The 27,402-nt window shown below is 40.0% G+C and overlaps 1 long non-coding RNA gene across 1 annotated transcript in view; it reads right to left on the bottom strand.

Moving 5' to 3' along the window:
* Positions 1-24,236, bottom strand: part of LOC137164126 (uncharacterized) — a 69,968-nt gene extending 45,732 nt beyond the window's left edge. Inside the window, exons 1-2 of the long non-coding RNA XR_010922951.1 lie at positions 23,837-24,236; positions 23,325-23,404 (exon numbers count right to left, since the gene is read on the bottom strand). This is a non-coding gene — a long non-coding RNA (uncharacterized lncRNA). The remainder of the gene's footprint in view (positions 1-23,324; positions 23,405-23,836) is intronic.
* Between the last annotated feature and the right edge of the window lie 3,166 nt (positions 24,237-27,402).

The raw sequence follows: 27,402 nt of genomic DNA, 5'->3' as shown, positions 1-27,402 counted from the left end.
AGATTGGATTCACTACATCAATCAGGGGTGTGGGCTTTTCACACCCCCGAGCAACGTAGCTGGGTTGCCTTAACTTTAGAGTGTAGACCTGGCCTCAGTCTAAAATGCATTGTAATTGTAATGTGTACATATGCATTATAATGAGCTGGGATGTGCGTGTGTGTAACTGCCTTCTACAGGACAAAAATCAAAACTGTGTGGCATAGACCCTGTATTGTTAACCGTGCAAAGATATTTTGCCTCTGCTCAAGAGGTGATGGGTCTGTTACTGAAGAAGGACCATAGTTCTCTGAGATGCTGTCATGAAGTTCTGAGGAGCCATTCTCTAAAGCACAGTGACAGCCATAAAGTCCTCACGGATGTGTTATAATATTGTGGTTATTCCTTGCAGTCTGAGGACTATTTGCTGTATTCAATGTATTCTAGACACAGCTAAATAAATAATGAATTAGCAGTCTAGCTATAACGTTATTGATACATTAAGTTACAGAAACATACGTATATCCTACATTGTTGGATTTCTTATTCAACAGTCATATTATAAATGAGGAAAAATGCAGGATTGAAATATTGGGCACTTATTGGGTAATAAAATAGGTTTGGTTTTTTGCATTGCAAGAGATATTGCTAACAGACACAAAATTCCAAAACCGACTCGAATGCTGGTCTGTATTACTTTCCTTCTTCCCTCCTGCCTTACCCTCCTTCCTTCCTGTTCATCCTTCCATTCCTTTTTTCTTTTCATTTCTTTTAAAATTTTGCTCTTAAATGGTAGCAGTTTCTCATATGACAGGACAGGGAATGCCAAAAGGAAGCTGTGGCATTGGACAAACCTCAATAACCGTTTCTTGCAAACCATCCTCTGATGCCACAAATGTTATTCTGTGTCACAGAAGATGAATGAACAACCGAAACTAAAGAAAACCAAACTTAAAAAAAAAAATTAAAATAACTGGTTATAAAGAGAGAGCCAAATTCAGCCCTGAGTCAAGCCCACTGAAGTCATATACCACATGTGGGCTGGATGGAAAGCCATCTGAATTCAATGGATACCAGTCACACTGAAACAGGCCTAAAGGACTGGTGTGAGGGCTGAATCAGGCCCTAATGCCTTCTCACCATTTCTTTGTGTTTCAAGTTCCTGATAATATTGTGCTTTCAAGAAACGTTTTTAGTGAGGTGGTCAAATGTCACAGCGTGAGGTCAAGCTGCAAGCCAACTTACCTGGCTTCTATTCCTGGCCCTTTCTAGGAGCCGCTGCAAGACTATGGGTAAGTAACTTCACCTCTCTGTGCTTTAGCACCTCATCTGTAAGGTGGTTATAAGTCAATTGCCCCACCTCACATTAACAGCTATTAAGAACTTTAAGATCTTTGGATGGAAAGTGCTATATGAATATTTACTACCATGAATACATTATGTTATTCCATTAGGGAAGCCCTTTTTACATGCAGTTTTAAACTACAGAGGGCTTCTGATTTACTTCTCCTTATTCATCATCATTATTATTAAAGGGTCAGCTATGTGCTTGGTCTTTCAAAGGACAAAAAGATATTCAGGAACCTTGGAATTGCCAGACTGGATCAGATCTCAGAACTGTCTATTCCAATAGCCCATCTCCAACAGTGGTCAGTACTAGATACTTAAAAGGAAACTATAAGAACCATGCAGTCGGTAGATGTTGGATAATCTGCCTCTCCACATTAGGTCTCATGCTAGTCTCTATTAGTTTGAGATGGGCTAACACTCTGAAGCATGAGACTTTATCTCTCTTCCAAAATTTTTGCTAGCATTAATTATAATAATTCTGGATATTCTTGATATTCATATAAATGGCCAGTCCTGCTTTTAATCTTTAAATTCTTGGCCTAAACAACTTCCAGTGGCAGTGAGTTCCACAGTGTAATTATGCATTGTGTGCAAAAGTACTTCCTTCATCAGTTTTGAATTTGCCACCATTTAATTTCACTGCTAGTCCCTTTGTTCTTGTGTTTTGAGACTGGGAGAACAGAAGTTCCTGATCCACTTCCTCATTATTTCACATATCTTATTATGGTCACTATTATTTGTCTCATAAGAACATAAAAATGGCCATACTGGGTCAGACCAGTAGTCCTTCTAGCCCAGTATCCTATATTCCAACAGTGGCTGGTGCGAGATGCTTCAGAAAGAATGAACAGAACAGGGCAATTTGTCTAGCGATCCCTCCCATTATCCAGTCCCAGTTTCTGGCAGTCGGAGGATTAGGGACACCTAGGGCCTGGGTTTCATTCCTGACTATCTTGGCTAATAGCCACTTATCTTCCATGAACTTATCTAATTCTTTTTTGAACCCAGTTATACTTTTGGCCCTCACACAGCCTCTAGCAATAAATTCCACAGGTTAACTGTGCATTGTGTGAAGTACTTTCTTAGATGTTTTTTTTAAAACTTGCTACCTATTATTTCATTGTGTGACCCCTGGTTCTTGTGTTATTTGAAGAGGTATAGAACACTTAAGCACTTTCTCCACACCATTCGTGATTTTATAGACCTCTATTTATCCCCCTTAGTTGTCTCTTTTCTAAACTGAGCAGTTCCAGTCTTTTAAATCTCCTCATACGGAAGCTGTTCTATATCCCTAATTATTTTTATTGCCCTAATCTGTACTTTTCCCAATTCTAATATATATTTTTTGAGATGGGGCAAGCAAAATGCCACACAGTATTCAAGGTGTGGGCATACCATGGATTTGTATATTGACATTGTGATATATTCTGTCTCTTCCCTAATGGTTTCTAGTATTCTTTAACTTTTTTGACTGCCACTGCACATTGAGAAGATGTTTTCAGAGAACTATCCACAATGACTCCAAGATCTCTTTCTTGAGTGGTAACAGCTAATTTAGACCCCACTATTTTGTATGTACAGTTGGGATTATGTTTTTCAATATGCATTACTTTGCATTTATCAACAATGAATTTCATCTGCCCAGTCCCCCAGTTTTGTGAGTTCTCTTTGTGACTCTTCACAGTCAGCTTTGGACTCAACTATCTTGAGTAATTTTGTATCATTGGCAAACTTTGTCACCTCACTTTTTGCCTCTTTTTCTAGATCATTTATGAATATGTTGGACAGCACAGATCCCAGGACAGATCCTTGGGGGACCTTGCTATTTACCTCTCTCCACTGTGAAAACTGACCATTTATTCTTATCCTTTGTTTCCTATCTTTTAACCAGTTACTGATCCATGAGAGGACCTTCCCTCTTATCCCGTGACTTCTTATTTTGCTTAAGGGCCTTTGGTGAGGGATCTTGCCAAGGCTTTCTAAAAATCCAAGTACACTATATCCACTGGATCACCTTTGTCCACGTTTATTGACTCCCTCAAAGAATTCTAAGAGATTGGGAAGGCGTGATTTCCCTTCACAAAAGCCACTGACTCTTCCCCAACATACTGTGTTCATTTATGCGTCTGGACATTCTGTTCTTTACTATAGTTTCCACCAATTTGCCCGATACTGAAGTTAGGTTTACTGGTTTCCTTTCTAATCTGAACAATACCAATCTTTTCAATATCAGAGTTTTTCAGTTGCCCTTCTCTGAACACCCTCTAATTCTGCAATACAGCTCCTACCACAAATAGCTTACAGTCTATGTCCCCCATAGTGCAATGAGCTTTCTACAGGCCTAGAGTCATTGGTTGTCCTGCACAGAGCTCATTGCAGAATCAGGGCCTAAAAGCATTAAAGACTTACTGATGATGGCCTGAGCCGAATATCTTTGTGGTATTTTTAACTGCTTTTGTTACACCAGGCAGTCAGAAAACCCATGTTGACTTGCAGTTAAAAAAAATCTGCCTTTTGCAAACAATTTAATCTTGTTTTCTGAAGGATCTGTGCATATTGAACACATCCGCCATATGTGCACAACCGGCCCATTCACAAAAATGCTGTGATACTATTGTTAGACATAACATTTACATGTCACTGTTAATTATAAATGAGTTGATCCTGACATTTCGCTAATATGTTCTGAAAGCAGTAATGAAACCCTATAAGCTGTAGATGTCACACCTGTAACAAAGACAAGCTTTGGAGAATCACTGTCTTGTCATCGGATCATGGGAAAGGGCAGAACCGATGGAAGCAGGAGGGTGATTCACACTTCCTAATGAAAGGATGGATTATTCCTCTACAGGGAAAACTTGCAAAAGGAACAGGAAATTCTGTACCACATCATTTTGTGAGAGAAGGCATTTGTGCCCATGTGGAATGGGCATTTAGTCTGGCTCCCTGAACCCAAGGATCTGCCAGAAGCTAGAGTCAGGGTGGAGGCCCTTTGTTTCACACTGCCTCCCCGCCCTGTGCTGCTGGACCCCAGAACCAAAGATTGAAGTAAAGTGGAATGGGAGGAGCATAGCTTCCCTTCTTCTCCTAAATACGGAGGGGAGCTATATCTCCTCTCCCTGGCTAGGCTAAGCAGCCCTTCCCCACAGATAGGTGGCATTCTCCATAGCTGGTGCATTGAGCTCCCCCTCCTGTTTCAATCTAGGAGAGCAACTGCTCTGAAGTCTTCCTAAAAGCAGGGTGTTAGTCTGTCTGCAGCACAGCTAACGCTGCCTTGGGCTGCTTTTTAACTTTGAAGTAGATCCCTCCACTGTTCCCCAGGGGCTGGGGCTGGGGAGGAATGGGACAATGCACACAGCTCATCAGAGAATCAAACTTCAAACTTACATTCACATTTGCACCAGAAACCTGATTCGAAAAGTTACACTCATTTGAGTCGGAGACAGAAACACAATCACTGTGCAAGGAGAAGAAAAAGGCAAAATTAATCAGATAATTTGCTGTGAATCATTTTGCCCCTGGGCAATATGTACTCTACTTAAAATAGATAAATCTCTTTATAAGCAATCCAGGGGCAGCCCTACGCTGCTGGCAAGTTGTCAGGTTGCCGGCACTGCTGTGTGAAATGTGGTAGGTTTGGTTACTGGGGGTTCAGATGAGTTTCTTCTGTGGCTTCCACACATGTGGATGGGTTTGCCTCTGGCCCATGCCTGAATGAACCTAAAAACCTCACCACAAACTCTCAAACTGCTGAGTTTCACCTGGTTTCATGTCAAAACCACAAGGCTTTTCATGGTTTGCAGATGAAACCCTAAAAGGCCATGCAGGAGGGAGGGAGAAGATGGCCTCATGGTTAACACAGCAGACCAGTAATCAAACTGGGTCAAACTGGGTTCAGTTCTCAGCCCTGCCGCTCAATCACTGTGTGACCTCAGAGATGTCATTTAACTCTCTCTGTGTTTGGATTCTAAGCTGATTTGCACTAGTATCATTCCACTGCCTTCAGTTTACATCAGTGCAAATGAGATCAATAGCGGTATCTAACTGGTGAGGGCAGATCTATCTTGTATATGTTTTACTTTTGGTTCCAACACATACACACACAAAAATCACTTCCTTCCTCAGTAATTTACAACTTCAAAGGGAAAGAATATCAGTCTCTCAGAGGTCTGGGTTTTGAATCTATGTGATGAAACAGTCTTATTTTTAACACGGTCTGAGTAGCTTTCAAGCAGGAGCATGTTAGAATTCATATTATATTGTGCAGTATCCTACCATCAGCGTAATTTTGCTCACGAGGACGCTGCGCTTGGAATTCCAGTTATGACATGAATTCTATACATTTTATACAGATTTATAAATGGCATCAATAGAACACTTAATACTCTATTAATTAAACAATGAGTCATTCTGGCATTCCATTTTGTTTCATCCCAGCTCTTAACAAAACTTTTATGTACACACTGGGCTCTGCTTGATGAATCTGATTCAGCAATAGAAGAGTGACAGCGCAGTTTAGACCAGCCATGCAGATGGATGAAAAGCATTTTTGAAAAATCCCAATTTAAGAGCGGTCGTGAGGAAATGAGGTCGGCGGCTGTCAGCCCACTTCCCGGGGGACAAGTGTCCACTGCATAGAAACCACCTCTTTGCTGGCATAGAGACCAAGGACTTAATGGGCAATGGAGAGTGAAGTTTCTTCTCACCCTTACAGGGAGGCCCTCCAAGGGTAGGGTTGAGCCACCTTGACAGAACTGCCTGAAGGAAGATTGCCCTGCTGCAACCTGAGGGGGGTCTGTTCTGAGGATAGACAGAGCTCTTCCTTCTTCAGGGCTGTTAATCTGGCACCTTTCACCAGCACTATATTCACATGAAAAATGTAGAAGAAAAAGAAAATAATAAGCAATGCACCATCTCAAGGACTTTCTTGTTGGCTGCCAACTGGAGACAATCAGACTCATTAGTAGAGAACACCAGACTTTGGCCCTCTCTCTTTCATCATCACTTAAAGAACTAGCCAAGAGGAGGTGTTGAAGACGCACGAGGCTAAGAATTGACAATGCATTTGATGCCCAAGGTAACAGCTGTTTTAATGGTGGAGCAATACCACAGCCTGACTCTCCAAAATATATTCTAAATAGTCTAGAACCTTAACCTGGAGAGGAGATTTGTTTGAAAAGAGGAATGGGGCCAACAAAATAGAGAAGAGGGTTGAAAACAAAAGAAATAAACCATTACAGATGCACTCTGCAGAAGGGAAAGCCCCCTTTTACATATGGTGATTAAAAAAGTGATCTAGAAACCACATCATCATCTAGAAACCACATCATCAATGGATATTTGCAGCTTTCCTCACCTTATTATGAGTAGACCCATTAATGGCTATTTGTGGCTTTCATCATCAATAATAAGGCATGGCAAATTTGGAACCCACACTGATACATATTCCTGTGCATTGAGACACTACCTTCTAAGAGCCACCTATTCCAATAAATGCACCATATTACTATACTCATTGTCCATAAGAGACACACAATGACTGCGGTTCAAAAAGAACCCACTGTCTCATTTTCACCAGTGCAAATTTATGGCACTTTGCTTGAGACTCCAGCTATAAAGGGACAAAATTGGGCTTATAATTTAGGTAGTATTTTGTAGCAAAAATCTTTTTTTTAAGTTTCCAAATGAAACAGTCTGTTAAACAAATACAGATATTCCCCGGCAATATATTGAGCTACTGCATACAGACTTGAAAGGGAAATGAACTGGAAATCGAGTATCAGCAGAAGTGAAACTTTCTCATTTGTTCAGTGTCCAAACTGAGAGAAATTAATCTTCCCATTAAAAGGGCCACTCAGAACTAGCCACCTGCCTTCTATTTCTTTGTCATTGAATCTCAGCTCGTGTGACAGAGGTACAGAATTGGTGTTCCAATACCCAGTGCAAAAGGTCCATAGCTGTAACACTGCCATATTCTTCTGGAAGTCTATGGAAATGACATATGATGGAAGCCATATGATGGAAGACTAATTACATACAGGGCATATGGAAGACATATAACAGAAGGACATATGGAGGACATATGACAGAAGGGCATATGAGGACATATGATGAAAGCCTAATTAATTGACAATACAATGCTATAACCTCAGGGAGGGCTGGAATGCTATTTTCTTTAATAACAAAATGGGCATCTTGGATTATGACACCACCAATATGTAAGTGAGTGAAGAATTCTGATTTGGTAGCATTTTACACCTGAACTTAACGGCTCAACTAAGTCAGCAATAGCTAGGGTCTTTAACTGTCTTGGAATGACCAGAACAATTCTGGGTATGGGTGCCATCTTTCTGCATGGTGCTGAATTTGCCTGTGGCATGCAAATTCACCTGTACGTGCCCCAGATCAATTTAGAATTGGGATAGCGGAAACCAAATTTCTGTGTTTCTCTGATTCCAGGCGCACGGAGATGCGGAAGATCTGCGGGGACCTGAAATGTAAGAGAGTGGAGAATCGCGTACTATAGAAACAGATCTGCAGCTAGTTTAAATTGGTACCAGCTCAGGCGCTGGAGTTCAATCTTTATAGAAGATCAGGAAAAACACTTAAAAAAATGATGCATAAAGCCTTGTCAAACTGGCTACATTTGTCTAATGCATATGCCCTTATAAAATACACACCTGGTATTGTTCTAGCCCTGATTTAGGGAATTGTGGAGTAATACAACATGGTAATGATATCTGTATCTCTTGTGGGGGAAAAAAAAGGGGGGGGGAAAGAACCTGAGTATTCCACACTTCGTTACCTGCATGCTTTATAATCTGCTCAAGAAACTGGAAATCTCGCTCCACATTCTGCAAACATTTAACAGCAGAGAGTTGCGGTGAGGTCTCATATGACTAAAATGCCATTATTTTTACAAAATATACTTCCGTACAGTTATCTGTACATCATAAATAACTTAACTCATTTACAGTTGTCAAACCAGGTTCGTTTTGCTTCACGTTCGCTTACACATTCCTTTGCAAAATTCAGTCATTAGCAATGGGTCTCCCAGTCATTAGCATGAATTTGCAAGCTTCTGCCATTTTGACAAATACTTGTTCTGGGCCTGGATTAAGCACTGGTATAACCAACCCCACCGGAGTCATCACTGGGGATTTGAACCCTGGACCTTCAGAGATAAATACCTACGCCTGTACTGCTTGAACAAAGGGTCAGATTGAGTGCAACAGGAGTCAGGCACCAAGACATTCTGAAAATCCCACTAGCTGTCTATCTGCACCTTCAGGCACCTTCATACCTTTACAAATCTGGCCCTTACTCTACGAGCCTGAGGGAGCTGCAGATTCATAATCTCTTTTGGATTTGAGAATATTCAGAGTCAGAGAAAAGGAAGAAGTGCACCACCCACCTGGGAGTTAGCTGGAGGTTTTGCTTTGAAAGGCATAACACATCTCTACAGGCCTAGAAAAAGCTCAGGGATTGGCACCCCCCGTTATGACGTATGTAGTTGGTGCACCTCCCCTGTGCAGCTGTTCTAACATGTTGGTGGTGCCGAGTCCCATCTTCCCCTGAAATGCCCTACCTGGAGCCACCAACACTACGTGGCTACCCTCCTCCTTCTCCCTGGCGTTGGGTACCACTTATAACTAGAGCTCCTGTGTAAGTTTGCTGGGCTGCATCCTTTTTCTCTTCTAGCTCACCATCACAAAATGAGGCATAATTTAGTTCTTAGTGCATCGTACAGAGTAACTAACTGACCTGCAGTCAAAGGCTAAAGTAAAGGGCAGCCCACTCATCCATCTCAGTGGCTGATACAGTCCGTGATGCTTTTCACGTTCTTTGCAGACTTCTGATTGTTGACCAGAAAGGCAATACCGTTGACATGTTGTCATGCTTTTTACAAAAGTTATACTTTCAGCAGATCAAATGCTAACAAAGGGAAACAAGTGTTACTAGTCCGCTGAATTTGCTAAATACTCATTGATAGTGGAAAAAAATGGCGAGAGAATGAACATTTGGAAGTTCCATATGAGTGAAACAGCTTCTCCAAAGGAATCTTACCTGTTCTTTCGTGTTCCATGTGTCCAGAGAAAACATTGTTGAGGAATTATGGTCTCTCACCACGCCGTTTTGTGCAAGACCCAAGGAAAGCTAGGAGGTTGTACAGTTATCTCCCTTGGTGTAATTCTAAACTATACAACCTACTACCTCAACCTGGATGCATGCAGTCAAAAATGCTGAAAAACCACCCACCAATTCACAGCCAACACAATGCCAGGGTTTCTCCATAAAGATCTAACAGCTCTCATCATCTCATCTGCTAATTTAGCAGTATTAAATGCCTTGCTGGTAAAAAGAATCCCAAACAAATGCAGCTACCCATGCCACCATAGATTAAGAGATGAGATTTCATAAATCAAGATCACGACTGCTGTGTGTCTTTTTCAGAAGATGAAAGAGGGTTTGTTCTTGGTCAAAATTTCCTTTCCCATCCACCCCAGAGGTTGAAATACAGAAACTCTGAAATGCAGAAACTCTGTGTGTACCGATTGCAAAGCATTTTTGGATCCCATGGGATGTAAGGTGATCACACCATCAGACTAGCAAGAGTAAGATACTGTCCCCTTATAAGGAACATATTAAACTTCCACTAGATCAGTCAAAGGGCCAGGATGTTATCATTATGACTCATTCCTGTCAACCACCAAGGTATTGCTTAAGGCAGTTCTGCGTCTATTTATTACAGCTTGCACACAAGGATTAGCTCCGTCCTATGAAAAATATGCTAGTCAAGACTTGGGACTGATTCAGAGCCTGGATTCCGTCTGTCTCTCAGGTGAATGCCTCCTCAGGCATAAATGCACTGCATTAGTAGTGGATTAAGAGTAAATCAGAGGCTTTGAATACAGAGTTGTGCATACTAACTAGCATCTTGGCTACACATATTTTGTCTCAGGACAAAAGAAAATGGTGGCACTGACTTATGCAAAAAGCTAGTCTCTTACCCTGACATCCTGAGCGTGTCTAGATGTTAGCAAAACAGACTCTAGAGAGAAGACTTTTTCCCCAGTCTGCTAATATATATTTGAAAACTGTTTGATTATATAGAGATTTAAACCTATAAAATGGTGTCAATATTACTCAAGTTTCCACTGAGTCCACATTTTGGAGGTCGTTTCTAGTTGACATCCTCTCTATGGTAAAATCTAGGTTTTATTCAACTGAACTGTACAGTCAAAAGGAAACACGTCAACCACGTTTCAATTTTATCACCTGTAACAACAAGACAATGTTAGAGCTGGGGTCAGCACTCAGGAGCTCTTGGCTTTCTACTCATAGACCACTGAATGTTGTAATAGTCTACACGGCACTGCTGGATGTGGTTTCATGCTGAAACTCTTATTCTGAACCATTGGAGTTCACATCTAAGGTCAGATCCTCAGTGGGTGTAACTGACAGAGCAATGTGGAGCTGCGCTGATCAACAGCAGTGGAGTAGTTAGAATTTCACTGAGTTTCCAGGGAGCACCTGCTTAAGTGCCTTGCTGGACTGGGACATGTGAAGTCCACATGGAAGCTCATGCTACTATGGCTTCACTACTATTGGTACACATGCTAGCTGGAGTAAAGCATCTACTCATGCTGCAATCACACCTCCCACTGCAGTGTAGACATATCCTCAGAATTTAGCTCATCTGATCATTGAAAGACTGAAAGGAAACAATACCAGGGGGGCCTAAATATTCAGTCAAAACTAACCACAGCACAGCTCAGATACTGAATAATGAATACTTGCAACTAATTGCTCCTGGGCCTGCTACTCACCAAGAATTATTAGTAGAAATTATTCCAGGTTGGATTCTGCCCACTGTATCCAACCGGATTAGTACTGGATTTACCACACAAGAATTCCCAGTGAAATCAACATGAGTAAAGGTGGTAGAATCAGGTCCTCAGTGAATATTTTTGAATGAATATGTTTGGGGCAACCGTTGGCTGATCCTAAACAGAAAGAATGGCTACATTTCAATGATACAGAGAGCAATTTTTCAGATGAACTGCTAAATTGCGTTTTTTTTTTTTTTACTGCAAAACCCTTTCAAAAATTTTTAAATGAAATGAGGAAGCCTCGATTTTTGAGGTTTTAAAGTTTCATTTCGAGTATGTTGCACACCTCTACTTCCATCACTCTCCTTCCCCAGCTCTCTCTTCCCCCCTGGCCGCATCACCATCCTTCACCAAAACATTTTACAACCCCTTCAACCTGTGACAGGTACCACATACTGTCAGCAGTTCCTCCTGCTGAAGGACCTTAGTTCTAAGAACACTCTTCCCCTTCTCTCCTGCTATCCAGAAGCTGAGCTCCACTTAAAAGAAATGCTTCCGCCTCAAACACTATAAGCCTGACTCTCGGTCCTTATTCAGGAGATCTGTGGATGTTTTGACTGAGTAAGGACTGCTGGGTACAGCCAACATCATCAGAGCATCAAGAAAATATTCTGGCCTGAATTCTCAGTGACGCTTAGGTCCCTTTACACTACTCTGACAGGGTAAAAAGGCCTTGAAGTGGGCATTTATGTAATCTGCACCCACTTTAAGGCTCCGTTACAGAGCAGTGTGAAGGGGTCTGAGTGTAAATGAGAATCAAGCCCTCTAACATCAAGGGAGCCTCAGTCCCAGTGCTTGATACTTAACTCACTCTCCATGAAGTTTTACAAATTCCAGGCCTCTGCAGAACAGATTATCCGAAACTTCTTCCCCATCTCTATGCGCCTGGCAACAGAGAACACAGAAATTTGGTTTCCACCACCCCAGTTCTAAATTAAACTGGGGCAGGTACAGGTGAATTTGCATCACATAGGCAAATTCAGCACCATGCAGAAAGATAGCCCCCATACCCAGAATTGTTCTGGTCATTCCAAGACAGTTAAAGACCCCAGCTACTGCTGACTTAGTTGAGCAGTTAAGTTCAGGTGTAAAGACATGGGTCATCTAATTACATTTCATTTAAAACATGACCCTTCTGCACCCTGCTGTTCCCAATATTTAACAATTAACCATTTCCTGTGCGATTCCTTGCTTTTTGGGGACTAAGACTCAGAAATTGTGTCTTTTAATGCACTTTCGTTTCCTTGTGTGAATTTCCTTGTTTGTTTTACGGTGATTTTAGTCAATTATGTATTTACCCAATTAGTGCAATTATAGCTAATTTGGTAATTAGGGTAAATATGAGCAGTCCTGTAATGACAACGTTCACTTATGATATGTACTGATGTCATAAAAATCCTTATTAAATACAACGGTGGAGAAAAGTGCTCTGTATGGGAAGCAGAGAGTTCCTATAAAAGTTTATGCAACTCGGGGGAGTTTAAAGCTTGCTTTTTTTTTAAAGGATCCTAGAAGCAACTTCATATGTTGTTGACAAAGGAGATCTCAGCAATAACTGGATCGGCTCTTTTGAAAATGATTTTTAAGCAATGTTATAGTCAGAAATGTCTGTTTAAAAATGGCACCTTCAATCTATCTGTCCCTATGGTCTGTGACATATACACAGTAAATAGCTATAGTGATTGGTCTGAATCAAATACCTGGATGGAGACTGTAGTGTCTCTTGTAGCAGAGACGAGACAGGATTCAATTGTAATGCATACAGAGGGGACACTTTACTGAGGGGGCTGGACAAAATCAGAACCTGTGCTACTGGTTCCAAGACTAACACAACCTGTGCTGAGAATGGGAGTCTTTCCATGAATCTCAACGGACCTTGGTCTTGGTAAGGTCTAGAGCAGCATGGAATGCACAGCTGGCTACACTTACAGGAACTCTTCCTCCGGTCTCAGATTCCAGGGAAGTTTGGGCCCAGATGTGAATTTGATGCCTGGCTCTCAGTTCTACAATAGGATGAATCAAAATTCTAGATAGACATTCCTGAGAATTTAGGGAAGTTTAGATCTGGATCAGAACTCTGTGGCGTGGGTTCTCTTGTTGAAATTACCAGAATGCTAGATCTTTCCCCCTATTTACAAACATATAAATTGTCCTATTTCCTCAAAACAAATAAAAAAAAAAAAAAAAATGTGATTTAGTTTCTCTGACACTACCTTACAAGCAGAAAGCAGACCCATTTCTGAGCCATCACGGGCACACTTCCACCTTCAACAATGTATGAAAATTCAATTTTTTACACATTTTTAATGCAAAAATAGCTGTTCTGTCAAAATCCAGAATAAGACAGAATTTCTGGAGGGTAGAAACACTAAAAATGGTAAAAATATTAATGGGAAATATTGCCTAAAGAATTGGATTAGTTTCCTGCAGCTCAAATACGCTTCCCATGTGTCTACAGATAATTTCTGCTGACTTAACTGACATAAGCAAGATGTTATTCACATTAGTAATGCAGGGTCAACACAGCTCCAGGAGAGGGAGCTGGATTCTATTCTGTCCCATGCATCACCAGCAAAATCATTAGCTTAATCTTAATTGCAGAATCTTTATTACTGGGGATGAGATGAAGAAGAAGAAAGGGTTCAACTTGATTTTGAGAACCAAAGTAGACCTTGTGGCTCTAGCTGTTAGGAAGGAGAAAAAAAAAGTCTTTTGAACTCAGCAAATTTGCTTAAGTCATTGAAAAAAAATATACTGAAGCCCACAAATGATATTGTTCCAGTCTGAGGTCTGCGACCTTGTTTCTTAAGTTTCAGCCTGGGATGATTTTTTTTTTTTTTAATACAGCTGACTTTTGAAAACCTCAGACAGAAGAGAATTTACAATGGAAATGCTGACATGATTGTTAGTGGTCTGTTCACAAACCAGTAAGTAATCTTTCAGTTTTGTTTGATGAAACATTGTCATTGTCACTTTGTTGATGTAATGAGCAAACCTCAAGAGCATCAGAGGTTCACTCAGTTTGGATGCATTCTAAAGTTTGGATGATGCGGCTAACTATACTAGGACATCACAGGCTGCCAATATTAAGTTGGAAATCTCTTCTGGGTTCAGCTAGGACTCAGAAGAGCAGAGCTAACCTATATATACATACACATAATTTTAAAAGTTATTCAAAGTTTTTCAAACAAAAAAAAAAAGTGTTTTAGCTTCAGGTTGAAGTTTTAGCACAGGTTCCAGTTGGTTATTTGATCTGAACCAGTTCCCTGATTTGCTCAATATTATGTTTTAGCATCTGGTAGCATTTTAGATCCTGCGGACTGTGTGGGTGTAACTGAGAGGGCTTTCCTTTTCTGTTGGCCCCTCAGAAAAGGAAAGCTGAATACTGGAATGCTCCTTCAAAAGCTGATGCCAATGCTGGAATGGCATCATAAGACCTCATTTTGCCATAACAGGATATCACTCAGTGGCAGCTGTTCCGCTATTGTTCCAGTTTATGATGGCTCGCATATGACCTTCTCTATCCAGGGGTGCAACTTCTATACAGGTCATGGGGACTTCCTAGATCAAAAGCAAGATATGGCCCTACATGCAGGGCCCAAACGTAATTTTTCCAGGCTCAGTACAAACTTGTAACACGGGCCCAGTCTCACATACATACCCGTGGGGGCTGCAGCCTGGGCCGGGCCCCCCAGGGCCTCTGGGCCCTGGTAAAGTGTACCCTTCCCCCCATGTGGGGACCCTGCCTACGTGTTCAACTTTCACTGGTGAGACAGCTAATCTCAAATTCGCCATTTCTTTACTAGCTGTAATTATTCACCCATTTTACATATCTGGAACAGAGGCAAGAGAGATTAAGTGATTTAAGGTCAAACAGGAACACTAAGATGGAGGGAGGAACCCAACCCAGATCTCCTGAATTCCAATCCAATGTCTTAACCACAAGACCATCCTCCTCCCTCTCGTTTGTCCCTTCTTGATAAAAATACTTCTTGCTCTTTGATTTATAACAACCAACCCTCAGACCAAGTACTGCACTAGATATGGAATTGTATTTTCAAAGTTTAAACACATTTGATTTTTTTGAACTAAGGTATCTGGATCTGTTTCAAATCTCAGTGCAGGTAATGACATTCTGCCTCTCTAAATTCCCACTTGTAGTTTCAACTGGATAAAGTATTCTGCATCTCTTGTCCTAAATGACTGTGCACTTTTGCTCTGTGCTGATAAACACCTGCTGTGTCCCACCACAAAGACAACGGTGTTTTAGTGGTGGGTGAAGTGATTGCTGGCTCTCTGTGCATGTGTGTGTTGATTTGAAAAGGACTTTAGGAGCTTTTTCAATGAAAGGTGCAATGTACAGCTATAAGAAATTGTTTTGCTACTGTTTTTGGGGGGAGGGGGGAAATAGGGGTGACTGGACCTAACCTGCAACCAGAATGAGATGCCAGGTTCTGGATAGCTTTTGTTTTGTACCTTTAAACAAGAGCAACTACTTCTAGACACAGCAGTAACTATGCTGAAGTGAAATGCAATTCTATTAATCTACATAGCAGATGCAGACACTTTCAGCTCAGACACCCTTCTATAAACCAGAGGTGCTGCAGGAAGAGGTATTTTTCATCTATAAGTAGGAACTAAAGCCAGTGATCCAATACGGTGTTAAGGCAAGGGGCGCTGTGTTCCTGTAGCAGTCATCTTTGGAGAAGATACCCTGACCTGTTCCTGTCGTTGTCATTAAGGTGCCCAGGGTACTCTCTGTGACAGTATTTCCAGACAGGGTAACTACAGTCTACCTCTGTTTTCAATCTGGGTAAAATATTCTGTATGTCCTGCCCTAAATTGTTATATACTCTATGGTTCAGTGGCAAATGAAGTGAACTTTGTATAGTTGGTAAGGCACTGGGATGAAAACTGATGTAAACCTGCAAGATCCTTATCAACAAAGTTGGGAAATTTAATCATTCGACTTTTGCTCATTCCCCAGAAGGCAGGGGCTGGGCTTTCTGCAGACTCCTATTCCTCATCCCACCCTAGAGGGAAGACACATTTCAAGGTTTCTCATACAGTCAAGTTAGTCTCCAAAACTCAATGAAGTACAGTGAAACACAACCAACAGGAAAGAAACGCAACATTCATGTAGAAAACACAACACGACTGCCCTTCAAAAACCAGGGGTGGGGGGGAGCGTGTGAGAGGCTACAGCTGACAAGAGAGAGCAGGTGATGCAAAAAACCAAATGGAGAGCACTCACCGGAGCTGCATGAAATAATTAGTAGAGGTGAGAGAGAGGCACGGGATTTGGGGCCTGAAACTCCTAAGTGCGAATCCTGGCTCTGGCTCTCCAGCCTTATCAATACCAAGAAAGCAATCTCAGCAGAACCAGTGTTGAAACTGGTTTAAGTGCAAGGGCCAAAGCTGTGTGCAGGGCTGTTTCAGAAGCTGTGGCTGAGCTTGCTCAGAGCAAGTCATCTTCACGGTGCTTTGAAAAGAAGTCAGGCGTGTCTACACTTGCAATTAAATCACTGTCAGCACCAGTGCAGCTGCACCCATCGCTGTGCAGAACGTGCTAGCATAGACATGGCTTCTCTGTAGTCTTTAGCAATTGGCACTTTAGGACTCAAGAGTGCTCAGAACCTCTCAAGACTGACTCCGACTGAGAGCACTCGCAGCTCACAGGAGGCGTTGGCTGCCTGGAGAAATCAGGACATTCATCTCTCTGGATACAATTAGCCTTACCCACCCCACCAGCCTGCGGTGACAATGAGCATGCTTTTTTCCAATTACATTTCTAGCCAGTCTTTAAATAAAACTGCAACCATGTAACTGCAATAAAGGAAAACAGCCAAGTGGGAGAAAAGTCTGGTGGTTACTTGAAGGGGTGATTTGTTCACATTTGGGAAGCACTTTGCAGGGGAGTAGTACTAAGGATTATGTGGCCAGGTTTCCATAAGAATTCAGACCCAGACTTACAAGGGCTCAGAACCTTACAACTGGAGCCAGATTTTCCAAAGAGATTAGCTCCAATATGTCTTCTGTTGAATATCTATGCCACTTTACTTAGGTGCTCCGGTAATAACAGGCTCATATTGAAAATCAAGCTCATAATGAACAGCGCGGGCCTGTGTGCGCCAAATACGGCAAGTTGATCTCACGAATAGGGAATAAAAGACTGACTATAATAATACTTAGCTCATTTATAAAGGGACTTTCATTTACACATCCCAGAACACTATGCAGAGCAGGGTACTGTTATTGTTATTACTGAAACTGAAGAGCAGAGAGGAAAAGTGACTTGCCCAGGGTCACAAAGAGGGTCAGTGGCAGAGTCAGGAACAGAATTTAGGACTTCTGGATCCAAGTCCACAGCCCCCTTAGTCCCAGAATATCATGTGATGTTCCTCACACGCACAGCAGCACAGTGCCAGCTTTCAGTAACTCTAGAAATTCTTCAGTAGCAAACCCCCAGAGTACTTGGTAAATTCTGCCAGAGGGTAATGTCTACAAATGGTACATACCAGCATGTTTGGAAAAAACACTAAATTCCGTACACCTAAATGTCTGGGAGCGCTAGGCTCAGGGTTTTGTCCAGGTCCCTTCTCTTTCAAGGTCAGATTAGCTGATCTATTGGTGCCTTAAATGTTAGGAATTAAAAGTGCTCTGTAGAATATGAAAAACAATCCATCTGTTCAGCCTCCCTAGGAAGAACACAGCCCATTGTGCCAGCATCAGATACCGTTTCATCTTGCTCTCATTAAAGCCAATAGCAAAATTCCCACTAACTCCAATGGGAACAGGGTCACGCTCATTATCAAAGAGGAAAATGTGGGCTGAAGGCACTGAAAGTTTTGCTATTGACTTCAATGGGATTAGGACCAAGCCCTAGGTGGAATACTTGCTCATGACTTATGAGGCATCTCATAACTTTGCATCAACATGACCTTCAAAAGGTGGCCAAACTGAAGAGCCAACAAAGTGCAACTTGCCACCACATATCAGAAAAGATCCTTAGACTATGTGATTCTGAAAAACAACAGACCAGAACAATGGCTTCTAGCTATTAGGGTAATGTCTAGAGCGAATGACTGTGCACCCGAAAAGTAACTACATCGTATGATCCGTACATGCTGCTGTGCAAAAGTTCTTGTAGTAACTACTCACATATGGCAGATACATGTTTTATACTCTAACAATCCAAGCAGAGGTGACAGGAAGGTATAAGCCACTGGTTGCTGATATCCGAATGCACAGCCTCCATTATAAACAAACATTCTGCAAAACCGTATGTTTTAAATATAAAGCTGATTTCTAGCACCAGGGACACAGAAAAGCATTTGGATCTTTAAAATATATATAACTTGCTATTATTTTGTACTCATACATTACAAAAGAGGCAATCTCAAATGGAGAAAAAAAATCAGTCCTGCTCTGGAGAATTGGGCGTAAATACAGCCAAGTTTATACAAAAGTGGAATTTGAAAAGGAAATGCAGGCCAATTCTCTAACTGAATTTGCACTGAAATAGAAGAAGAAACCAGTAAGTCTTTATATTGCATCTACACAGCTTCTAAAGTATTAATGTGTAAAATATGATAATTGCTTTGTTTTTAAATGTTCCTCATTTTTTAAAATATAATTGTTTACTTTCATAACGTAAAACATTATGCTTACACATTTTTCTTGTTTTAGTAATTTTGTGAAATTTGCTATATTGTATTTTCCCCCTAAGAAATAAAGAAATAGATAATACATCTAAGCTGAAGTAAAACAAAGTGGAGAGGGAAAAGGATTTCACAATAAGCTCATTTTATACTGAGAATAATAGTTGGTAGGCCATATTCAGAGATGTAACTGGACTATATCCAATGACTTCAATGAAATCACTGCAGATTTACACTGGCTTTCGGATGAGCAGAATCTGTGTTTCAAAGTACTTTACCAATCTATACAGTCAAAACTACTGAACTATTGCTCCATACACAAATCTATGTCATTTTCCAGGAAGGATACAATTTCCTCAATGTAAGAATGAATTCATCTTATTTTAAAAACAAAATAAGTTTTTGTGTTCTGATTCCCCAGCCCTGATTGGAAATACAAACAACAAAATATATCCAGACCCACACACAATGCATCCGAGATTTAATTTCTTCAATCTGATGTCAAATAACTCTCTGTGTCCCATTTTATTCAGGCACAAATGAGCCATTGGTTTTGTACAACCCTGAGTGCATGTTAATAATAACCAAAGCTGAAAACTGATATGATAATTACAGAACAAGATTTGCAGCTCTAATTTTATATTTCCTAAAAGGGGGAACGGGGCTAGAGGGAGATGCTAGTAGCAGAGTTGGACATTGTCAGTTTAAATGCATAAACACAACCATATCCAGGTTTTGTGCGTTTGCCATGCAGACACATACCTATAGATACAAGCTTGTGTGGAATATGACCACAAGTTCGGATCTACGGGTTTGTGGCAACGGGCATCGGTCTCTTCTCTCTCTCTTTTTTTTTTTTTAAACTTTTAAAAAAACATTTCTGCAAATGAAATTGCAAAGCTGTTAGTAAATAGCAGTGTTCATCTTTAACACATTAAAGACACTAACTTTTAGAAAGAACTATTTCTTTATAGAACAAACACTTTTTGTGTTACTACAGTTTCTTTCACTGCAATATAACCTCCACCCCTCCTTCTATTAAAGAAGCAAAATACATTATAAATATAGCTTGAACCAGAAAAATAACACACTGTATTTCCTTCAGATAACCATTTTGCTGACAAGATTATTGATAAGATTATACTAAATGAGCAATGATAAACATTATTAGTATGTTGATAATAGTATGGCAAACCAACCTACCACAAAGACTTTTTGCTTGTGTTAGATAGTAATACAGGTGCACTCCAAAATGGATTAGTGAGAGTGGTTTTGTGTGTATGTGTGTGTGTGTATACTCAAATTTAATTTTTTTAAAAGGATCTTCCTTGTTTTCATTCTGACGGCCTTCCTAAACAGCTGAAAGAAATAGCTATGCAAAAGAAAAATATGGATTGCATTAACTTTCAGAGAAGTACTTGTTAGTCCAGGATTTTTTTAAATAGAGAACAACTAAAATTTCAACTGTAACAAATATAGTTTCCTTCCACTAAGCAATCTAGTAACTCTCCCCACCCCTCACAAAAATCTGTCAAATACCAGCTATATTACTTTTGAAAGAGAGAGAGGCAAAAAACGTGAATGTGTTCTTATTTCTGATAAGATTTGACTTCATCTAGGAGCAAACTTTTGTCATTGCAACAAAAAATAATCCTGAACATTCCAAAGTTTTCTCTTCTGTATAATTAATTTGCACTTGAAGTCAATGGCATTATACTGGATGTGTGCAACTGGTGGAAATGAGAGGAGAATTAGGCCCTAAATTACTTTCATGAATATTAAACCTGCTGAAACATACTGCCTTGCCTTCCCCCCCAAAAAAGTCACACAAATGTCCGCTTTCTACCTCTCCTTATACTTCAGACAAAACATAAGGATTTGCAAAATGGTGTGTTATTCTTTATGATATGGTCAATGCATATGTAGTAATAATGCTATAGACATGATTTTAAGTGCTTGCTTCTTTTCTCGTAGAGGTTCTGAAAATAAAAAATATTTCCTTGCTCTCTCTCTCTCTCCAGCCTGGTAAAGAGACACAATTAAATGAATGATAGTTTTCCTTCCTGGATACTACTGGTTTATGCTGGTTACAGGAACATCTTGAACCTTTACTCTTCCTCCATCCAGATATACAGGTACTAACTAAGCCCCCAATTTGCAAACTAGGTTGCCTAAAGTTAGGCTCCCACATCAATACTTAGGCATCTGCTTAAAAGTGGCCAAGTGTTCAAAAGTTCTGAGCGCCTACAGATCCCACTGAAAGCAGGAGCTGCAGGTATTCAGCATTTCTCAAAATCGGGGCAACTTTTATATAGGAGTCTAAATATAGATTTAGGAGCACGCCCCATGAGCAGTTACGACCCCCCAATGTACGTACAATGACTCACCAAGGGGGACTGTACATACATTTCACTAAGCTTTGACCAGAGATTACAAATAGTTATATTTCTTTATAAGCGAATTGCAAAATCAGTATGGCAGACCTTACCTTACTCTACAAGCACCACCGAAGTGACACATTTTAGGGAAGCTAGGGTTAAAATATGAAGTGCCTTAGTAGATTCTTTCCCTATAACCATGCAATTAGAAGGAGTTAATACAACTGTTGCTACTAACCTGAGGACCTAGCATGACAGCTAAGAATTTTGCTTTATATTTGCAAGTCCCTCCAAGGATGCAATTCAGTAGCCCATATGAATGCTATTATCTTTCTACCAGAATTCATCTTGGTTAATCTATCCTGGGCATGATAGGAATTTAATAACCTTACTGAAAGGATATACAATGTATGGAAGTGCATAAATGGTTACTAAGATCCTTGTTTCTAAAACTTCCCTCCTTGAAAGTTAATATTCTCCTCTCCCAGTCACTGCTCTAATCACTGGCATCCTTAAAGAGAATTAGATTGAATGAGATTTAACTAACATTTTGGGTGGCCCGAACATACCTCTTCTGACTGATAGGAGCCCTCAATTCTCCACTGGTTTTAATAGAGTTGAGGGCACGCAGCTCACCATGACCCTATGGGGCATGATTTTCATTATTGTTCAGCTCTTATTTAGACCATGAAATAAGCAGCCAGATTTTCCAAGAGCTCTGCACCCAGTTGCAATGTGAGCTGCTGGGTGCTGAGACTTGTTGAAAAGCTGATCCTTTATTTAAGATGCCTAAATGACCACATCTACGGCTCGCTCGATACCATAATGGCTTTAAGAAGCAAAAAAAAGAAGGAATGTGAATGCAAACATTTTCAGGGTAAACATTAATTTTCATTTGTTAAAAAGTTATAGTAGGTCTCTCCAGAAACACAACTACATATGTCAAACCAGCACAGTTAGTATTCGAGAAGATTCCCACTGTAAATCTTATGGAACTGCTTCTGCACTCAAAGATTTGAGACTAGAGGAAGGGAGCTTGGTAGATACACACATTTCATTTGGTGGCATCTATATGCTGTAAGTGACAAACTATCTATTCCTAATGTTTGTAAAAAATGAGCAACCCCCCCCCCAGCAATAATATACTTTCAAACGTCCAATGAAGTGAACTTGTAAAAGCAGCAGCAAACAAAAATAGAAAAAGCTACAAAGCAACAAACATTTTTCTGAAGGGAGTATTGGTTTTTTAAATCTGATTTTATTTCCATCGAGTGCATTCAGGTGCCAGAGAAAAGACTATGGCTTACACAGAAAGGTGAGGTTTGAAAAATTTCCCCCTGTAGATTAATTATGCAGCTGTTAATAACTTGTGAAAACCTCATGAAGAGATAAACGGTGGCAGAAAATCCATGGTAGACGAATGAATCAATTGTCTTTGTGATACTTTTGTGTATAAATTAGCTTATAAATAGTGAGCTTCATCTAGTCTAGTAGAGATTTTGCTATTTATCCCAGGATATTTTTGACCAACTATTAATGTGTAAGAGCTAAATGACCATAATATTAACAAACATTAGGTTCCAGAAACTAGGGGTGACAAAAAGAAAAAGAGATGCCACTGTTAGCATTAACCCTTTGGAAGGCTGGCATTTCCCAGTCTTTCAGCCAAAGGAACATATAGGGAAATATATACAAATATATATATCTATGTCTTCAAAGGCATAACATTGGTTTGGGTCTGCATGTGGTTTTCAAGCAAACGACATTGCACAAATGCACTTTCCAAGAAAACTGTCGATCAGTGTGGAATTATTGTGTGCCTGAGTTAAAGCTGTTTGCAGCCATTTCATATTTCAATCATAAAAACGAGAGAAATAAGAAACAGAAGTTGTAAACAATTCTCGCCTCCCCATTTTAACTATCGAATTTAAAAAATCATTGTCCGTATTCTATTTGTATATATTGATATCAGTTTGTTAATAGATTGATATACTTTAAATGAAAAAAAAATCAAATTAAATGGAAAATAGAATAATTTACAACTTTGATAGAAACTACTTTACCTTAGCAGTGGCACTTCACGTGAATTCTTATTGCACATGTGCTGCCATCTTGCTAGGCCCAACTCTTCAACAAATGTATCCTAGAAAACAAAACGTTTACGAATATTTTTGTGGCATTTTTAAAAAGTCTAAATCAACCTTTGTACACAAAGCGCTGTACGTTCTAGTAGCACAGAACCTGAAAGAGAGATGAGATCCTAAAAGCAAGGTTGTTAGTTCAAAATAAAAGATGATGTCAATGATATATCTTCGCACTATTCGCCCTCGGCTTAAAGAGTTAAATATCTGGAAATACAACACATTTCTTGCAGCACATAAAACATTAAGAAGTTTGCTAATTCTAATACACTGAAGCAATGAATAAAAATAAAGCAAACACAGAGGTTGCGACAGCAAGTACATTCCTGGGCAGTTAGTTATATGCATCAACGTATTAAACAGATTAGTTATCAAATACAGATCCACATGCAATTAAAATTTGGTAAATCAGATTCAAATAGGAGTATCATTACCTGCATCTGAGTAGATTCACCAAGCAACCATTTTAATTTTTTGACTCTAACGCTGTTTCTAGGAATAATTATTTCTCTCTGCCGATGGGATTGTTAAAAGAAGAGAAACCCCTGATTGTGGTGGCTTCGTGGATGCTATTCTTTTTGCACCACAGCACGATTCTTGGCTGCCATTCCAAGCTGTTTTCACTTGCCAAGTTTTAAGATGCCGGTTTTGCCTTTCATTTTATTGTTCCTTCCCCAATGTTAAAGACTGACCTAAAACCATGCACAGCTGCTAACAGGAAAAAAACCATTTGGATTTTGCACAAGAAGAGAGACGAGGAAGGAGCGCGCCGTGATGTAACCACAACACCCACAGAAATATTGCCGGTATTTTGGAGGTGCTCCTTGTGCACCACACCCTGGTGTTCTCCTACATAACAGCTGGGAACACTAGTTAAAGAACAAGAGGCAATAAAATGTCCAGATTTGTGATCCACCATAGTCATGTAAGGGCTGTGGGGGGGATGCTACTTGTATTTTTTTCCCCACTTTCTCTCTCGCTCCCATTCTTCCTTTCTCTTTAAGCGTCACTTAGGGTTGGGGTTTTTTGGGTTTTTTTTAGCCTAATGAAAAAAGGCTCCCCCTGTCCCCACCCTTCCATTGCTTTTCACTGATAGGCGTTTGCCCCTGCCCATGCATCAAGCATCACGGCCCTCTTTTTGATGCAATGCCGCCGTGAAAAGACTCGGCATCCCAGCGTGGAAGCCTCCATCAAAATTCAACACAGGGCTGCAAATTCTTTCACCGAATGCATTTGTTTATTGTGAGCTAAATTACCCTATTTTCAAGGAAGGTTGTGTAAAGCGAAGACGGCAACAGACAAAATAACCATCCTCCTCCCCCCAGTGTTTTGTTTTATTTTATTTTACTTAACATAGCAACAAAAATAAGAACTTGTATTTACAAGCTACCTGAACCAACAACAAAAAATTGCTTTTGATTGTTCGGAGGCTTTAAATAGCCATGAAAGAAGTGACACAATGGAATATGCTGAATATACAATACCTAGTTATTGAATGATACAACCCTTCCTGTTTGTGTGGGTATATGCATAACACACGGACATACTGTAGGTATATAAATAGACCTGGGTATAGACAGTCAGATATATTGGAGAGATATACAATAAGTATATATAAAATAGATCTGTATATGCAGATATTGCTCTCCATCAAATAATCTCTCAGGTATTGTCTCTTGAGTTACAGATACATCTACACATAGATGTTATGTATCCAGTATGTGTGAAGCATCGATACATGCAGGCTTATATCTTGCATAGTACATGGGTGGCAGATAGTTTAAATAGTTTGAAAGTTAGATAATGCAAAAATGAATGATTTCCAAATATAAAATTGGAACGAAGAAAAAAACTCTGCCATTATAACAAGTTGTTGGATGGTCTGAGGGCGATGATTTACAGTGGCGGTAAGTGCAGCACGTACAATGCCAAATGAAGACATATACAGATATATTTGTATTTTTTAAAGAAATATATGACCTGACAACTTAAAGTTCCTAAGAAAAGCAGCAGAGTTAAATAGAAGCAGAGAGGATTAATAGGGGGGAAGAAAATGGAAGCTTTGTTCTAAAGTGGAAGCATAAGATGCGAAATTTCAAAATCAGATGGCTTGGTCTGTGATTTCTTTCATTTAAATGAACTGATCTGTTGCTAAACTGCTGCTCTTGTGCCAAGAAACCTTTAACTCTTTCGGTTCAAAACCCTCATGTTTTCTCCTGAGCATGCCACTATTAGATTAGAAAGCGGAAAATAAAAAGAAGGGGGAATAAAAAAAAAAAAAAAACCAGCATAAAAACCAGGGGGATTAAATCCGCAAGCACATGCAGCACACAAAAGAGCGACAATATGGAGAGCATCCATGTTTCGTTAGAACTTTCTACTGTATAAACAATGTGATTCTTGTTCTTACAATGTTGCTAAAACTTGGAAAGGCGACAAAAAGGCCTTCAACCTTCATAATTATACTTACAGAGAGAACTTAGAGGCAAACCCATCAGCAACGGGTTTTGCAGAAGGAAAAAAAAACAAAACAAAAAAACCCCACGACAGAATCCTGACCTAATCCATTGTAAACATTCACTTACCGAGAATGCCTTAAGCATTTTTCCAACAGAACCCCCTTTTTCTATACATGTTCACCTACGTGGAAAAAAAAAAGCAAAAAAAAAAAAAGCTGATTTGGTAAAATTTGGGTGAGAGTTGCTAGTGGCTTTTCCGTTTTGTTTTGGGTTGGTTTTGCCCACTAAAAAACAAACGAAAAATCAAATAAAAAATAAAATAAAATATACTTGTAATTAAAATCAATTCCGGGGGAAAAATATGTATGTGCAGAACAGAAAAAATAATAGATACATATATTTCCCTCCCACTTTCCAAACTCCGCTGCAGTTCCTCCTAAACTGCTGCTTGCTCCAATCTGGTGCCTGCTTAACAACGGAATGACAGGCAACATCTGTTTGTACAGAAGCCAAGATCAAGCCTTCAAAAATTTTTTGGCTTGGTTTCCTTTTTTTCTCTCTATGGAAAGCTTTTTTTTTTTTTTTTTTTTTTTTTTTAAAAAAAAGCACACAGCAAGATTTTGAAAGCAACTCAAGTGAGGCAGCAACTATTTTCCCTTGAGTTATTTCTAGGTATAGAATTTCTAGGGTAAGTCGTTCATCCCCACCTCCCCACGTCCTGTCTCTTCCTCATGCTATTAACATAGTAACACACAACTTAAAAAAAATCCAACATACCTTGAGCACTAAAAGGCCACTCCCTCCACTCCCTCCTATGGGGGCTTTATTCTTCAGTAGTCAACTTAAAAAAATGTATTGGGGGCAGAGGGAGGGGAGCAATAGGAGGGATCAGAGGACAATCTTGTCATAATTTCCTTTTGTTTTACAAACCCTGGTCTGAAATACATAAATAAAAATCAAATCAAACCCAAATAAGTTTCAGTGTCAGGCTACTGCCAATTCTGTGGCAAAAATCAGGAGAAAGCACAATAATTCCACATGCTGAGATGTGAACAACTGGGAAGAGACCAACTCTCCAGAAGTCACAATGAAAACTATGAAGGCACCCACCCCTCCCCTCTGGCCCCCTCCCAGCACCTTCCCCTCCAAAAAAAAAAAAAAGTCATGCAACCAATTTAAACAATTATTTTAACAAAAGGGAAAGGAAAAGAAAAAAATGAGGCTATTTAAAAACTGGAGGAACGTTTTATTCACCAGTGAATTGGGGCACACACACACACACACACAACATTAAAAAAATAATTCAGACAAGTTGCTAAGGAGACTTGTGTAAACTCAGAACACAGGCACATTTCTTGGCCTTTTCCCCCTATATTCCATCTTGTATTCTGATCACGCACCACTGCGACACCACTGCACCAATCCACTGCATTAATCTTAGCCTTAAACAGGCTGACTGGCAGAGCAAACCGTGTGTATATATCATCTTTCAAACTTAACAAGTTAAAGGGAGAGAGGGTGGTGATGGGTGGCGGGGGAGG

The sequence above is a fragment of the Emydura macquarii genome, unplaced genomic scaffold (genome assembly GCF_026122565.2).
Source record: "Emydura macquarii macquarii isolate MOO-44397 ecotype Brisbane River unplaced genomic scaffold, CSIRO-AGI_Emac_v2 contig_312, whole genome shotgun sequence".
Lineage (NCBI taxonomy): Eukaryota > Metazoa > Chordata > Testudines > Chelidae > Emydura > Emydura macquarii.
This window is presented reverse-complemented; position numbering and strand designations above follow the sequence as displayed.